General features: G+C 43.8%; 1 pseudogene; it reads right to left on the bottom strand.

Moving 5' to 3' along the window:
• Positions 1–5,587: 5,587 nt before the first annotated feature.
• The window catches only part of LOC147453885 (uncharacterized), a 30,205-nt pseudogene continuing 17,813 nt past the window's right edge, over positions 5,588–17,979 (bottom strand).

The raw sequence follows: 17,979 nt of genomic DNA, 5'->3' as shown, positions 1-17,979 counted from the left end.
ATAGAACTACCAAAAATTTGAGAAATGTCTTAATACAAAATTTTCTTTAGGTAGATACTCCTTTGAGGATTTGGAGTCTTCCTCAATCAAACTTCTTCATAGTTTTGATGTCTAATAGGCTACCTTTATTGTCATTGTAGAAAATTTTCATGAAAATCTGAGGTTTGGAAACTAGGAAATATGGTCTCATTAGGAAAAATATGGACTCTCCATGGGCCTTGTAAGAATCCCTAATTACAAAGAAGCGTGTCAAGATTAAGGGGGACAAAGGCTTTGAATGGGGCTGTTTTGGTAGGGTCTCCTCCACCTTTGACCCCTAAAAAGGTGTGGGGGGGGGGGGGGGGGGTAAACCATTTGAAAAGTAGGGGGGAGAATGCTATCTTCTCTCTCTAGCTTTTTTGCCAACTTGTAAGTGGCCTCTTAACTCTCCCATGCCACCTAAGCAAATCCGTGGGTCAAAGAAGTAAAAAAAATGATTTTTTTCAAAATCTTTCAAATAAACTCTATTTTCCCCTAAAAAGTGGCCCCAATATATATACATATAAAAAAATATATTTTTAAGCTAAATTAATCATAATTCAGCATTTTTTGACTCCCTCCAAAACTTTTAAGAATTTCCCCCCAAAATTGACGACCTTCCCTCCTAATCTAAGCTCTTCTCCTACATCCATCCCCCTTGCACATGCACCTGCTGCTGCACCTACACACCCATCTCCTTTCCATCTCTCCATCCTTCAAGCTCCATCTCTCCATCCTACAATGCCTCTTGAGGACGTGACCAATGTCCCAGCAAGCTCTTCATACGGTAGGTCTCCAGGTCTTTTCTTGCGCCTACCTCAAGAGTATGTTCCAACAAAGAAGACATGCTTGCGTACATTACCTTCAGCCAACGAACGTCGGGCTCAAGGGGAGAAGAATATGGATCTCTGGACAGAGGGATGCTTGTACCCAAAGGATCCTTCTCTCAATGTCCATCCGCCTTTTACAAACCTTCCATCACTGTTGCAATATGTTGGAAATGGAGAGCAAGGTTTGTTGGTCTATTGCAAGAGACTCAACAGACACGAGATTGCTCGGTCCGAGATCTACTTGCGTCATTGACAATTGCTGAATGGGAGTTTCCACAATCTTCAAGATCAGATGCAAATAGCTACTAGTGCGCTCGAGGAGGCAAAGAGCACCATCGCAACCAAGGAAAATGAAATTAAAAAGCTTGAGGATACTCTCTCACACATGAAGAGTACTTCCATGGGAGGTAGGGTAAGGAAACGGGAGTTGTCCGAAATTCAGACTCTTGCACCACGTGGTGGGGCAAGAAAACGAAGGGTGACAGCTATGAGGTAAGATGTTCTGCCCCTCATGTTGTTTAAGTCTAGTACCGCTCATTATTGTTGTTTTGGGTAGTAGGAACTTCGTCCAAGAAACATGCGGCAACGAGAATGCGTCAGCTCGGGCATCTTGATTCTTTACTTCATTCTTGTTTCAACAAAGAGGACTTTATTGGGATGCTTGATGCTCCAGAAGCAAAACACTTGAAAGACGCAATCACTAAGAGAGTTCTTAGTGATTTTTCTAATATTGTCACTGACGTAGATGTTCAGGATATTTGTGATGCTGTTGGGATTAGTACGAAGGGCTATCAAGCAATACATCAAGTGTTAAAAGATGCATTAAGAAGTCGAGGAGTCACAGAAAACCTATTTCCACTTCCTCACAGAGTGGCGATTGCCAAGAGGGTGTCAAATGAAGATGTTGTTCACTGATTAGGGGACTACTTGTATATTGAGGACACGATGCCTCTTCAACTGCTCCGTAGCAAATCGCAAGGAAGGAAGGGCCGCAGGAAGGGAAGCGATGCTGTTTCTAAGAGTGTGTTGCGGACCGAAGGCTTTGTTTACACCAAATTTTTGTGGACTTGATACGATTGCAGCACTCCATGGCTGTTTTCTACAATTCGAGTGATGCAGGTTAGTTTAGGGTTGCCTACATGCTCTATGATGTGTCATAACATGCATTTTGAGGCTTTATTTTGTTGGTAGTTCTTGAAGGCAAGCTTGTGTTTGTGTTGAAGTTGGATGAGTGTGTAATTGTAAAAGGGAGAAAGTTGGAGAGAATGAGCATCACACTTATGAATGAAGCCCTAACTTATGCCAAGCAATCCTGCAGTTCGAGTGAAGCGACAAAGCCCTCTTTTAGTGTGCAATCAGAGAAGGATATATGGTGGCTTGGTGCAATTGAAGTTCCAAAAGAGACACATGAAGTCCTTGCATCGATTTTTAGTAGAATCCCATGGGTCACAGAGGTCATTAAAGCACAAATAAATGGTGAGAAGCTCATGGTTCCAGGGCATGGGGAGTTTGATGTTGAATGGAATTTAGGTGGTGATCTAAAGACCATAAAGTGCATGCTTGGATGCAAACAAGGTGCACATTCTTTACTTCCCTGCCCATTCTGTGTGAAAGGGCACAAGACAAGTCGAGCAACTCAAGTGGAAGGTCAGGACGAAGATAACGATGATCATATAAATAGGGAGTGGCAAACTTCGGTTCTTTCATGTGATATGCTAGAGGTGCCCAATAGGGATAGCAAAGATCCTGGGTGGAACCCCATAATTCCCTTCTCCCTCAACAATGTTCACTTTTGTACATTGCATGCGTTTATGTGAATATTTGATAGGATGCTAAAGCATCACATTGATTATGATTTCACAATGAAGCCCCTTCAACGGTCAAAAGACTCCTTGCAGGGGGTGGAGACGCTCCTTAATGAGATTGGATGTCACCGATCAAGGGTGAACATTGTAGCAGAGACTTGTAGGGAGAAGACATATGAGGTGGCACAGAAGGTTTTCCATGAATGGAGCCAAGGCACGTCGATTTTTCAAGAAGATGTCAAAGTCTCCAATGTAGGTACCCAAGGCAAGTGTCAATCTAGCAAGTGAGAAGCGGTGGGAGTTGTGGAAAGATTTGTGTTCATGCACGACGGACAAAGATCCCAATGTGGAGGTTGCTAACCAACGCAAGTTAGTATGGTCATCCTTTCAAAAGGTTGTGCAATTGATGAATCTTTCAAGCACCACCGTTGAGCAGCGAGAGGAGTTCAAGAAGGTGTTGTATGAGTTCATAAAGGCCACTAAGGACGGATGGTCTGAAAGCAAGATTACACACTACATGGTTTATTTTAACGGACTTAATAGATATGCAATGTTTGAAAGTTCAACTTTTCTATTGGCTTATCTCCTTTTTGGTTGTTTTAGCACATTCTCTATGTGCATGGTGCATACTTCATGGAACGCTATGGTTCGCTTGATATATGGAGTACACAACGCATGGAGAAGTCCCACTATCGAGCAAAAGGAGTCTACTTCAAGAATACTCGGCATGGTGGTGGTGGTTCACACTCTAACTACCTCCAAGAGATGTTTAACTGGTTTTTTAGGCACACCTTTGGGAGAACTCGCACTATTGAGAAGGCAAGAGAGTCGATGTTAGCAAAGCAGTTACGCAAGGCCTTCCGTACTGCAGCATCCGAGAAGTGGAAACGCTCGCGAGCGGCCCTGGGCCATGAGGCTTGGCGTGCAACTAAGTATTGAAAAGGCAACGTTTGGGTGTCGCGCCAGTCGTCCGCATGATCCAGGTTTACTTGTTAAACTTAATTGGTTTATTTGAGTTTTTTACTTAATTGGCCGCATAGTGTGAAAGGGCCCAAATCTCAAAAACCCCTATTTAAAGATTGAAGGCGCTCATTTTTTCATTTTCCATACTAGATGCTACCATGGCAAGAACAAAAAAAATGGCAAGGATTGCATATCTAGAGGGCCTAGATGGCCAACGAATCCAAGCCATAGCAATAGAAGCTGGAACTTCACAAGCTCAAGGTGAGGTCCACACAGAAGAAGCTGGAGCTTCAAATCAACATGGTCAGTCCTCTATAGTAGCAAAAGAGAGAAGGAAGCATCGCCTTGTTGTCTATTCATCGGACTCCAACGATTCTGAGGGCAACACGGCAGATGAGAGCGACCAAGGCAAAGAAACAAACAACCAAAAGCAGCCGTCAGAAGGCTTAGAAGAGACACAAATGGATGAAGATCCCCCATGGATTGGCGTCAAAATACAAACTTATGGCGCTCACATGTCTACTGGGGGTAAGACACTCCCTACAGGGAGTGGACCCACACCATCACATCCGCTCAATAGTGAAGAGCACGAATCAGATGAAGAGTGGTTGGAATCGTATTATGAGGTGTTGGAGGTACCTGTGCGACCGAAAAAGAGAAAGATCATTGTCTACAAGCAGAGGAAGCAGGCTCCCCCAACTCGTGCAACAAATGCACCTCCCCGTCGACCTCAGAAGGTGCGAAAGTGCAGCCGTGCTTTTGCGGATATTCGCCACTATCAGAAGAGCACCGAGCTCTTGATTCGGGGGGCCCCTTTTGCAAGGCTTTGCAAGGAGGTTTTGCAAATGTACAACACTGAGTTTCGAATGGGCGTCGTGGCCATAGAGGCAGTCCAAGAGGCAGTAGAGCTATATCTAACTAGCATATTCGAGGATGCGAACCTATGTGCCATCCATGCAAAGCGTGTAATGATTATGCCCAAGGATATGCAGCTTGATCGTCGTTTGCGCCATGAGCAATAGCATCAAACATCTTTTGTATTTACGGAACTGCCAAGATTGGGAAGAATTTGAATATAAGCGTCTTTTGATTGTATACCCCACTCTTTGTGCATTGTATTGCTTTAACTGTGCACCATGCGATGTAGCAGTGGTTCATGTTTTGTCTACCTTCTTTTTTATGTATGTAGCTTAAAGATTGGCATTGGGAAAACTTGCCTACGTTAAGCACCTTGGCTAAGTCAAGCATGCACTTCCTGATACATCCATGCTATGTGAAGCATTGAAGAAAGGGAAATATCCCTAATGCATGGTAAAAGTTTCTGGAAAGCCTTGGAAAGGGATTGGAATGCCCCCAAAGTGGATGCCACAAGGGCGCGCATTTGGTGCTTCCAAAGGTAGATGAATGGACAAAATGCGCGCCCTTGTGGCAGCCATTCTTAGGCCATTCCAAGCCCTTTCCAAGGCTTTCCAAAAACTTTTACCAAGCATTAGGGATATTTCCCTTGCTTGATGCTTCACATAGAATGAATGCATCAGGAAGTGCATGCCCCACTAAGTCCATGTAGCATAGATTTTTTGAAACATGGTTGTCTCTTGTGCTTTGGTTTTGCAACTGTAAATTATCTGGGTATTGATAAGCCTTTATAAGGGCTTGAGATACTCCAAAATGGGTTGCCACAAGGGCGCGCATTTGCCCCTTCCATATGCTGATGGAAGACCCAAATGCATGCCCTTGTGGTAGCCCATTTTGGGGCCTCCCAAGCCCTTTAGTGGGCATATCAATAACTTTGGAAGCCAAACATATAACAAAGTAAATTTTGGGGCCTCCCAAGCCCTTTAGTAGGCATATCAATAATTTTGGTGCTTCTCATAAACACATTGGAAGCCAAACATATAACAAATTCAAAAGCTTGCAAGCAAGAGAGAGTCATAGACAACAAAAAGTAGATTCATTAAGGAAGTCAAAGCTTTACATGATATCCGGCTTTTGCTTTAGGATCTTTCAAATTACAATTTTTTGGTGCTTGGCCTTTTGGGGTGGCTCCTTGTTAAGCAAAGTGGTTGTAATTTCTTGGGTGTCATTAATCCCTACAGCTTGGTTCATGCCGACATTGGCGATGAGGCACCCGCGAAAGTTGATGCCGAATGTGGATATTGAAAAATCTTTCTTTACAAGCACTACAAGGTTGGCCGATTGGGCAAGGGTTGTTAAGCACAATGCCTTGGAGAGTGAACTGAGGGCAAAAATGTTGTAGCATCCATTGGGGGAGTAGTCGGCATGCACAAACACCACGTCACCAGTCAAAAGTGTGCCGAGGTAGTGAGCAAGTGCCGCTTGAGGTCCGAACAGGGTCCTCCTCCCCCCTGACCATTGCGCCCAGGCGTCCACCTCCAAAACATCCTGCAAAACATAGGTTTTGTGAGAAATATGGCAAAAGTTAGTTATAACATTAACATAATCATTTGTAACAATCAAGTTTAAGTGAGCATCTATACCTCTTGTCTACGATCCTCCTCATCAGCATCTGGGTGCAAGTAAAGATCCACACTTGACTTCCCCTTTGGATCAAGAAAAACAGGTGTTGTAGCAGGTGATGGTGAATCCACTCTTGTGTTTTTAGCCAAACACATGGCTTGCACTGCCACAAACTCCTCCTCAGAGACCTTGGCCTACTCGGCCGCTGCCACCTCGGCTTGTGCGATCGCCGCTGTGTCCGCCACAGTATTCCCCAAGGGCAGTAGGAGATGATCATCATGGGAGGTGGTGGTATCAACCTCAAACTTTCCATGGGCATCGAGGATGGCGAAACACTCATCCATGTGAAGCTCAAAGGATTTCTCCAGATCATGCAAAAACACAAACTCCTCCCCACCCACCACAATGGAGGAGAAACGAGTAGTCTCTACCTTAGGGATGGCATCCTGAGTGTTGGTTCCTTCTGGCAGCCCCGAGGATGAACCAACAGATGGAGAGGCCTCCAAGAGGCCTTGAATCCCTAAGGGGTAGGTCAAGGCAAGTGTCCTCTCCTCTGTGGATGTGTCAATGGGCACGGGCTTGGCGTCCTTCACATCAACCAGGACCCTGCCGATATGCAAGTGTGGTAGCACTACGTCAGGGCCTGCTGGGCACTTGTGAAGGAGGAAGATCATTATGGCTTGGACAGAGAAAAAAGTGTTTCCGATCTTCCCCTTATGCATTGCTCGCACATCATCCTCTTCAAGCCGCACATATTGTCCGGCGGGTTGTGCTATGGTGGCAAAGCATTAAAGCCGCTGATGAAATGGCCTGTCCTCTTTGTAGATGTGGTGCAGAAGGCCCTCAGGACCCATTGCCCTTGCCGGTTTGGTAACTCAACAATGAATCTCCCCATGCACGTGCAAATGTATGAAGTGATGTGCTCAAGAGATTGAGAGTGGAGGGTTAAGGTGGTTTCGAAATTGGGTTGGGTTGTGAAAAATGCATGAAGCTCAGAGCGATTTGCATGCCCATCCTCACTAAGGAATGCATCTAAAGCACTAGTTGCAGCCATGCTTTCTCTTTGCGTAACTGGGTATGCTAGGTCTCTCTGCAATGCTGGGATGAAAATGGTAAAATGAGGAGGTGGTCCCACTTTTATAGACATATTCCATCTCGAAAAAAAATTAAAATATGCGTTTTAAAAATAAAATTACAGAACGCCTTAAAATTCAAGTACAACACCCTAAAAATTTTCAAAATCTTTAATAAAATATCCAATATATAAAAGAATAAAGTTACAAGCCAATTCACTTAGACAAGATGACTTCGTATGTAGCCCAATCTTTGTAAACAAGCATAGTGGCCTCCATCCACCTTCGACACAACCAAAAAATGGGCAATCAAGATACAAATACCCAAAAAATTAAGAAAAGGTAGCTAATCAAGCACAAAGCAGACTTGCGTTGTTCCAGTTTGAAACTTGCATTGCCGACATCCTCGAATCCTATTATGACAAAATGTCCCCGAAGATTGGCAAGAGTCCAATATGGGTTCACTGCAACCACCTCCACCTCATTATTGGGCATGCAAACACAAATTTCAAAGGATTGAACCTCTTCGACCGTCAGCTGCAAGGGTATCCATTTGCCACTTTTGTGCATCCACCTTTCGTAGCTAAACCGTGCATACAAGGTGCACCTTGCCTTCAAATATCGAAGGCAAAGCTGTGTGGGGGACACATTGCACTTGTAACGGTCACCATCATGCAAACCGTCAACATAGCCCCAATTGACACCTAGAATGGTGTCCATTGCATCTACATCAACTTCTTTGCAAACAAACATTGTCGGTGTTTCCACAATCGGCAGAGAGCAGAATGCATGCACAAACAAATGGATGGGACAATGCCAAGTGAGACCCACTGATCTGGTTGCCTTACCGAACTGTAGGGACCCTTGGAAATCTTGCAGCACCTTGCACTTGAAAGAAAGCAAGGCCTAATGGTCTGGAGTTGGCCATTTTGCACTCTGTAATGAGGGTGTCTCCACGGATTCTAACCTACCATAGCTTTGGCTTGACTTTGGTACCACGTACTTGTGGGAGTACATGAATATTCGCTGCTCGGTAAGTTTTTTCGATGAGACATTAGGAAACATAAGATCCCCAATGTGAGCATATACAACCATGAACGTGCCTGAGAGGCACTCAAGCGACTGCTCCTCAACTAAGCTGGATGGAAAAAAATCTTTACAAATGCCCTTAGTCACACAAAATGATCGCATGCACGTTAAACATGATATATGCATGAGATAGCTAAACCATGAGGACTTACAATGAGGTGCAAATTGAGTTGAAGCTCTCTGCAGGTGGATCTCAGCTGCACTGTACACGTGTCGCACGATGGCCACCATTCCGAACTTGGTTTCTTTGAATGCCAATAGTCTTCCCTTCCAATGGTGTTCCAATACACTTTGACATCATACGCGATGAGGTCCAACACTGGACGATTGCATGTAGACCCATGAACCCTTCTTGAATACCTGTGGGATCCATCCCCCCTCTGAATTTTTTGTGTTGTGCAACACAATCTTCTGTATCTCTGGTTTGGGCCGTCTATGCGTATTAGCGGTGGTCATGCTTGGCAAGTTGGACTTAGGAAGGGATTGGGAATGGGTGGGAGGAAGGTGAGGGAGAGAAGTGGGCAAGGCTGTTGGCTATTTTTGTGTGGGTACTGTGGAGAGAGAATGAGGAGCTAAAGGGAGGGTGAGGTGAGCTGCCTATGGTGGCTATGGTGGCTTTGACAGTAGAGATAGAGAAAGAGGGGAGGAGTGAGAGGTAGAGAGGATAGTGGTGAGCTGTGGGCTATGGGGTGTGGGACTATAGAGGGTTCATGGAGGTGTGAGAGAAGGGGGAGCTATGGAGAGAGGAAGAGAGTGGTGGAAAGATTTTGGCTATGGCTACCTTGAATGTAGAGAGAGAATGGGAGGACGGAGAAGAGGGAGAGTGTGGGAGAGAAAAGTAGTGATAGAGGGAGAGAAAAGTGGATTTTGGAGGGGGAATTTGACTTTTTGAAGTTAGTATATGTTTTGGGACAGTTTTGGAGGCAAATGAGTCAATTTTGACACTTTTAAAAAAATTTCATATTTTAGGGCTTTTACCCCTTTACCCCCCCCCCCCCCAGCCTCTCTCCCCCCACTCTCTAAGAACCAAGCATTGAAGAGACAATTAGGCTGCACCCCTACCATTCCTCCCCCTTTAGGTGATATCCCAAGAGCCCTCTCATTGGTTCTCCCTTAAGCCTTCACTAATAAAAAAGGCCCAAGGAGAGTCCATATTTTTCCTAATGTTGGTGAAATATTTATGACTGGCAGCTAACACAATGCTACAAAAATGTAGCTAAGCCATTTACACGCTCTAACCTAGCACCTCATTTACTTGGTTGCCTTTCACTATAACGATGTTACCACCAGGCGATCACCACCACCAAGCGACCACCTTTTATGTAGCCATGGGTCGGGCTTGTCGGACCCCCTAGTAGTGTATTATGTTATTGGTCGAGCTTGTTGGTTAGGTAGGAATGGTTAAGAGTGATCTCTGATGAGAGGTGCAATCTAAAACTGGACCCTATAACGTTTGGGTAAGATTGGCTAAGTGTGGGTGCCCAAATGTGAATGAGCAAGCCCATATAAAAATCAATCTAAACCTAAAATACCTCATTCTTTCATTTGTGCAATGCAAGAAGAGTGCTCTTGCTCCATCTCCTTCTCCGTCTCCTTTGTGTACTAGAGTGTGTGTGTGTGTGTGTGTGTGTTTGAGAGAGAGAGAGAGAGAGAGAGAGAGAGAGAGAGAGAGAGAGAGAGAGAGAGAGGGAGAGAGCATTGTGACGGCACGACGATGGTTGAGCGTGGCACATCAGCGGCTCCTTCTTCTTCGCGGCGAGGAATCCTCCACGACAGCAAGCGTAGAGCAGTGAGTGACACACCATCGTCATCTTTGAGCCTACTAGTTGAAGCTAGTTGCATGCTTGGAGCCATCTGTGGCTCGCACACAGTGTTAGGCAAGGTCCTTGCTTCGATATGTACGGTAGAAGCCCACATTTTTGGCACCATTGCCGGGGAATCTCCCTGCACTAAGCTCAAGAGGAACTCTGTGCTTATATGAGTGTTTGGGCTAGGAAGGAAGAGGAAGAAGAAGAAGTTATTTTTCTACAAGTGAATGAGTGTTTTTAGCCAATGTCTACCTGCACACAGTCTTTACATAGTTAGTGAATAGCTTGTTTTCTGTCAATGTCTGCTTTTACACAGTTTTTTATTTGCACATTTAGTAGTTAGTGTGTTAGGTAGTGAATGATTAAGCAGTAGGAAGCTTCACTATGAGTTAGCAGTTAGTAGTTAAGATTAGTTAGCAGAGTAGTTAGTTGTAGAGATAAGGTTAGGTTAGCTAGGAGAGTAGGTAAAGGTGTAGTGTGTGTGTGGTCCAAAAAGGCCACTGAACCCGTGCCCGCGGTGACTGCCTAAAAAAAACAAAAAACCAAAATTATTTAAGCGTGAGGCGTGAGTGTGTTCTACAAAATTTTTGGGTTGGGATCATTTCCCCAAGCCCAAGCCCAAGCACAGGCCTCAGTCCTCAATCTTATGATATATACTAGACTCACTCTTATATATATACCCTACCCCCACAAGAAGGAATGAGGGCATGTGGGACAAGTTCCTCAAGTCCTCCACCATTCCCTTCACACTCACCCTTTGGACTTACTAATTCTAGTCCTCTCCCCACCTAGAAAAAGACTAGTTTTAGGATTCTGAGGGCTGTAAAGCACGACACGTCCCTCTAGCCAAGACACTCGTTTTGAGCTATCGCACGCCATATTCTGTGGCTCGGTTAAAAAAAGGGACCAAAAATGCAAAAATTTTTGGGTTGTAAGCACCTAAAAAACTAGGTGAGTGGACTTCACGGGCACTCACCAACACCTCTAGAGTGTCGATGTCACATGCACCTACGCTCTGGTTGTGTGCTAGAGGACGAGCACATCGAGAGTGTCTCCGTTTACGCGAGCACTCATTATTCCTCTACCTTAGGCTCTAGGCCCTCAGCGGGAACCCAAGGTGTTACCACTCAGGACCCGCAAATAGCGTCTAGTGACTCTTCCTCTGACTACAACGCCATGGAGGGTTACCGAATGCCTAATCTTGAAAATTCATGCCAAGACATGCATGCCATGGATCCACGGTCCAGGCCAAGTGTGCTTAGCCGCTTGAGGGAAACCTTTAGTAGAGCCACTCTCTCCGAACATGGAGCTAACGATGTAAATGAGGGGGGTAGGGAAGTAAATTCTCCATTCATGACCAACGTAGACCCTATTCCCTTAGAGAGTGTGTACGTTAATACTCCATTAACTGCACCCCCTGACTCTTCAGAGCTATTCCCCTTCGAGGCTATATTACCTGAAGGTAGAAGCCTTGCCGAAGTACAAGAAGTTGAACGATATATCATTGCGGCTAGGGAAAAGGAAATCTAGAGTTTACACAAGGCGGAGCAACGAAGCGAGTTAAAAGTGAAAGCCCCTATGTCAATATCATTGCTAGGAGAGCAATCGAGTGCTCCTAAATTAGCGACCGCTAAGGGTCAATCCATAGAGAGCCACATTGCATCTAGTTCAAAGGACACCCCTAGCACCTCAATCCTAGATGGAGCATTCCTAAATGAGAACTGGGAGTACGAACTACAAACGGAAACTCTAACCGACCTATACACTGGTCACACGTATCACGTGGGTTGGTAAGATGTCCTGCAATCCACAATGGGTGCTACTAGTGTGGAGGATCAACAACAAAGAGTTTGTGAGGTCATCCATAGGGTTATAGAGCTAGAGAGACAGAACAAGGGGATCCACATGCCTTCAACGGGTCTCATGAGATTCTTGGATACAGGGAAGGATAAACAACCAACCTTATTGCAAATGGAGACTTCTTTGATAAGTCCGATGGATCCTCCATATGTTGTTTCGCTAGGGGTCTCAATGCAATCTGAGCCCACAAGTGATAGCTTTACTTTTCCAAGTCTAGCTCATCTTTCCCTTGATGACACCACGGCTACCATGCCTACCCCAATGATGGGCATGCCGAGAAACACGCTATGGACCTCATTTGTTAGTGAAGCACCCCTACATGGTAGCTGAATGCCTACAACAGTACCTACAAGTGTGTAGGGTCCTCACACTCATGTAGCCCCTACCCTCCCATTGTTTCAACAACCTATGGTCCACAACCACAACACCCAAGCTCTTATTTCCATGGGACCATACCGGCTAGCATTTTCATGTCACATCCGACGTCTGCTATGCCTAGGGCCACACATATGAACTTTGGACCGCCACATGGCACAACACCGTACCAAACGTGGAACCCAAGGGCTTCATATGCGACAAGCCCAATGCCAATACCTACTTCACATGTAGTCTCTGGAGCGCCTTCACCCACGGTGCCTGCTCACTTAGGTGACTTGGCAACATTTGCTCAAGCTATCGGTCGATCTATTGTTGAGAATATGTGTAACACGCCTGATAGAGAACCTAGAGGTAAGACAATACAAATAGCCAAGCTCACACAAAAGTTTAGTGGAGATGGGGATGTGAGAAAGAATATTAAAGTGTTTGAACAACTATGCGATTCTCTAGGAGAACACAATGACCTGCATAAGAGTAATGCTTTAAGCCGAACCTTAAGTGGGAAGGCTGGGGATTGGTATAGAACCCTAAGGGTGGAAGAAAAAATGATTTACCCTACTCTTAGGAGACTGTTCTTGAAAGAATACATACGAGAGGGAGTGCTTTGGGGTGTAGCCTCTTAGCTCCAAAAAGCCCAACGAGAGGAAGGAGAGTTGGTGAGAGACTTTATTAGTCGCTTAAAGCATTTAAATTCTTGTTGTAATCCAAATGAGCACTTCAATAATAATCAATTGCTTGTAGATTCATTAGGGGATTACGACATGAGGATATCTACAATGGCCTAGTCATTAGAGGTATCACCACTTGGGAAGCAGTCACCATCAATGCGATCCAATTGGAGGATATTTAATGATTCAAGGAGAAAGATTGTTTGCTGAGCCTGAATCTATTAGCTCGCAAGCATCGGGGCATCAGCCAATGACCCTAAAGACTATTTTTGCTAAGGAGCCAAAGATATATGAGATGACTTTAGCAGATCTACCAAGGCCACTCAAGAGAGTCTTAAAGACAATCGTGCTTCACAAAACAATCATATGTATCCAAGAAGGGAGAAACAACGGTGCTCAGTATGCTATGGTCCGCATAGTACCAGTGAATTCCCTACTTATAGAGTGAACTTCAATGTACGTGGGAGGTATGGTCATCAAGCTAAGGATTGCATAGTATTTAAGCGCGTGATGGCCAATAGACCAACCTTAGCATGGACACACACACCTCAAGTGCTTGCATTGATGCTGGCTCCATCTCTTGAACAAACGTCACAACACATGGTCCCTAGGGCCCAAAATGTTGTTCAAACAACACCCTTACCACCTCCAGTGCTAGGAATGCAACCACCACATTCGAGAATTACTTCTGTGAATCAAGTGGGTTGTGAGTCATCTATTGCTTGTTTGGAAGGTTGTGAGGAAGATATAGACCCTAATATTGCCTATGGGATTGATGCGCTTGAAGAAAGTCCACAATACTACATGGAGGACTATTGAGGACAAGTCAAACCTATCTATCAAGTAGCTTCTCTTGCTGCAAGAGGCCAAAATATCAATTACACTGCTAAGAGGCCACCTCTTCAATTCTATGAGTGTGGAGGTCCACATTGTGTGACCGAGTGTCCTATTAGGCTACAAAGAACGCTACACTAATGCAAACCAATCAAGCGAGCACGTCTACAATGCCGATACTCATGTGTCATCGATGTGGAGTTCATGCCATTAAACTTGATTGAGGTTACTGAGGAGCCATCACAAAGTACACTTGTGGTACCAATAAACGTACTCACACGATTGATGCTCCAAAAACAAAATTATATTTTGGAAGAAAGAGACACGACATCAATTTCCCAATCTCAGAAGAAGAAGAAAACACGAAGGAAGAGATTGCAAAAAGCAACAAAGTCAGATCCCAGTTCAAAGACCATCATATAGGGACTGGTGACGACCCTGTAAATATGAACGATGCTGAAGAGGATTATGATTTAGGTGAGACCATGGAGACCAAAACGACCACTAGGAAAGAAACCAACAAGGAAGATCATCATGAGCCGCAATGGCCATGATCCAAGAAGAAGATAGGAACTTATCCAAACCCTATAGAGGAGATCGAGCGGGTCAAGCAATTAAGGAGTTTGGTAGAAGATACCCAAACGGATCTAGAGCCAGCACCTAGGTAGATCCAAATTACAGACACAATGTTCCCTACGCAACAACAACCTCAGAAAGTCCATAGACCCCTAGCCATACCTAGTGTCATCCAAGAAGAAAGTGACTTAAAGTCATGGGAAAGTGGGCGTACTCCCTTCTTGTTGGAAAGAATGTTTACAGAGGGACTACGTGACCCTATCGAAGAAATGGAGATCCCACCTTCCCCACGTCAAGGGACTGAAGCCCAAAAGGTGCCGTTAAATATTTCCAAATTGATGGATTTCATGGCTTCCGAAGTTAGAACCACCATCATGTCCAAACTATATGGAGACCCTGAGCTATTCTTAGCTCTTCGAGCTTTCCTCAATGGAGAATTGAAGGCTGGGATACCACAATTTGCATAGATGGATGCAGTTAGGGAGATGCCAATAAAGGAGGAACACTCAGATCCACAAACCAACCTAGATGAGAACCCTATTGTAGAAATACCTATTAACAAGTTGGGTCAATACTTTGAGGGAGATGAATCCAATGCAATCATACCAATCACTACCAAGGGATTAACAGTGAAGAGAATCCTTGATGGTGGCGCTGGGGTTAGCATTTTGACTAAAAATTGCTGGGAAACTATGGGAAGACCTCACCTTGGAACCACAACCATAGTAGTAAAGATGACCAATGGGTCTATTGTTAAACCTATTGGGATGCTAGAAGATTTCAAGATCAAGGTCTTTGGACATCAAATAAGAATTACCTTTATTGCTATGGATTTCTCCAAGCACACTATGGCATCTAAGATGATCTTAGGACGTCCTTTCATGAGGGCAGCAAAAATGGTGCTTGACTGGTCTAAAAACCATGTCTACTTGCAGCTCCAAGATTCTGTCATTCGAGTGGATCTTGTATGGTCGAGCACATCCTCTAGGAAACAGGTTTATAATTGATCATAGATCTGACACTGCAGTTCACTTGGCCCCATTACAATATTGTTACACGTGTAAAGCGGACACTGACATTGGGGAAGATTCTCCTTATATGGATGTACTTCCTGGGATTACTGAGTCAGACAATGTGGATTGGGTCCACCTAGCAGCAAACATATACACTTGGGGAAACAAGGGGACGACCTGGGTGACACATGAGAAGGATGAAATTCCAGCACTCGTACCCTTAAATATGCTAGAAGCAATGCATATAGCTTCTGATGACCTACAAAATGAAGGTTTGACTGGCATTGGAACCAGTAGCGTCTCACAAGACTATAGCCCACACGATTTGGGGTCAGAATCATCAATTGAAATTGACTCTAAGGACAAATAATTTGAGTTAAATCTTAGTGCAAATGTGGGGACAAACCATTCAAAGCCCAGTGGTACCCTAGATGACAATCTATCCAAGGGAGCAAAAGACACAAGTAGCAATTCATATAGTGTCTCTTCACTAGAGATCCGCCGTAATAAAAAATTAGACAAGAAGAGTAAGAGATATAAGAGGCAACAATATAGAGAAAATTTGTTGCTAGAATAAATGAAAGAAAATCTATCATAGAATGGCTTAATTATATAGGGGCATGTGATGCTCATTGGAAGTTGGTAGATAACTGGGGTGAATACCTTCAAAGCGTTATGTGATGTAGTCCACAACCCATTGACATCGCACGACTAGAGGCTATAGAGAAGCCAAAGTTGAGCTGTACCATAAGGAGACGACAAAATCGAGAGTTAGATCAACAAAAAAAGAAATTAAAAGTGAAATCACAGTCCACAGAACAACAGGACACCACAGACTTACACCCTACACCTCAATATTTCAAATTCTACACCACAGAGGAATGTAAGGTTGTGTGTACAAAGGCTCAAAGAAAACCTATCGATGGAAGCAATGGAGTCTATGACGGTCCAATGATAGTTAAGGAAATAGAGTTAACAGACCTAGGAGAAGAGTCCAAACCTGTTTTCATTGCCCAAGATCTGAAAGAGACTGAGGAGTGTGTACTTAAAGAACTTCTCAAGGAATTTAGGGATATATTTGCTTGGACATATCATGATATGAAAGGTGTTCCACCTTCCATGGTGCAACACACAATTCCCATGAATAGCATGGCTAAAGCAGTTCAGCAATGACCCTACCCAATGAATCCTAAATATGCAAAGATCGTTCAAGAAGAGATTGAAAAGCTTGTGAAATGCGGATTCATATACCCTATCAAGCACTTAGAATGGGTGTCTCCAATAGTGATTGTGCCAAAAAAGAATGGGAAATTTAGGGTGTGCGTGGATCTCAAGAAGGTCAATGCCGCCACTAGGAGGGATCATCACCCCTAGCCATATTCAGTACATTGCTTGAAAGAGTTGCAAGGAAGGAAGACTATAGCTTTTTAGATGGGTACTTTGGCTACAATCAAATCACAATTGCGCTAGAGGACCAAGCTAAAACAGCCTTTATAACCGAATTTGGACTGTCGCATTTCGTGTTATGGCTTTTGGCTTGACCAATGCCCCTGCTACCTTTCAAAGATTAATAAACACTGCTTTTACAGAATATTTGAGGGAGTCTTGCGAAGCTTTCTTAGATGACCTTTGCGTTTATTCCTCTTGGAAAGAACATCTATCATGCTTAAAAAAAGTGTTTGAGAAGTGCAGATTGTATTGCATCTCCTTAAACCCTTTCAACTGTCAATTTTGGGTTAAGCATGGATTCATTTTAGGGCATATAGTGTCCAAAAATGGGATTTCCACAGATGAGCCCGGGGAGATCACCTAATAAAAATGTAACCTATCACGTGAGTTCAACAGAAGGGTATTTAAAGTTCTTGAAACTTACAAAAATATATATACAGAAGGGAATTATTTTTTCGAATTTGAAAAAAACTTACAGATTTTAAAAGAAAAGGGTATATTATATTCCTTAAAAAATTCACAGATAAGGGGTTTTACAAATATGTCTTGAACGCACGTGATATGGTAGTTTTACACATAGTGAACCCCCCGAGCAGATAAGAGCAAAATTAAAGCCATTGCTGAATTGCCACCACCTACAAGCTATTTAAAGGAGTTCAAAGGTTCATGGGCCGTGTTGGTTATTATCGATGGTTTATTTTAAACTTTGTCGAGATAGCTGGTCCATTGTACAAACTTCTTATTGAGTTTCACTAGATCGCGGAGTGTGACCATGCTCATGAGTCATTGAAAAAGACCTTGACTAGCACTCATATTCTATGAGTGGCCGATTGGAATGTAATTTTCCATGTGCATATTGATGCATCGAACTTTGCTATTGGGTGTGTTAGAGATCAACTAGGAGAACATAAATTGGACTACCCCATTAGCTTTGCAAGTTGTCAATTGAATGATTCCAAGAGAAACTACACCACTATAGAGCGAGAAGGTTTAGCTATGATTTATGTAGTAAAGAAATTCCACTACTACCTTCTTGCCAACAAGTTTGTTTTCTATGTGGATCATCAAGCCTTGTTGTATCTAGTAAATAAACCTTGTTCCACGGGAAGAATTACATGATGGTTGTTAATTCTCCTT

The sequence above is a fragment of the Adiantum capillus-veneris genome, chromosome 7, assembly GCF_014529385.1.
Source record: "Adiantum capillus-veneris isolate H3 chromosome 7, ASM1452938v2, whole genome shotgun sequence".
Taxonomy (NCBI): Eukaryota; Viridiplantae; Streptophyta; class Polypodiopsida; order Polypodiales; family Pteridaceae; genus Adiantum; species Adiantum capillus-veneris.
The sequence above is the reverse complement of the archived record's forward strand: the minus strand, read 5'-3'. Positions and strand labels throughout refer to the sequence as shown.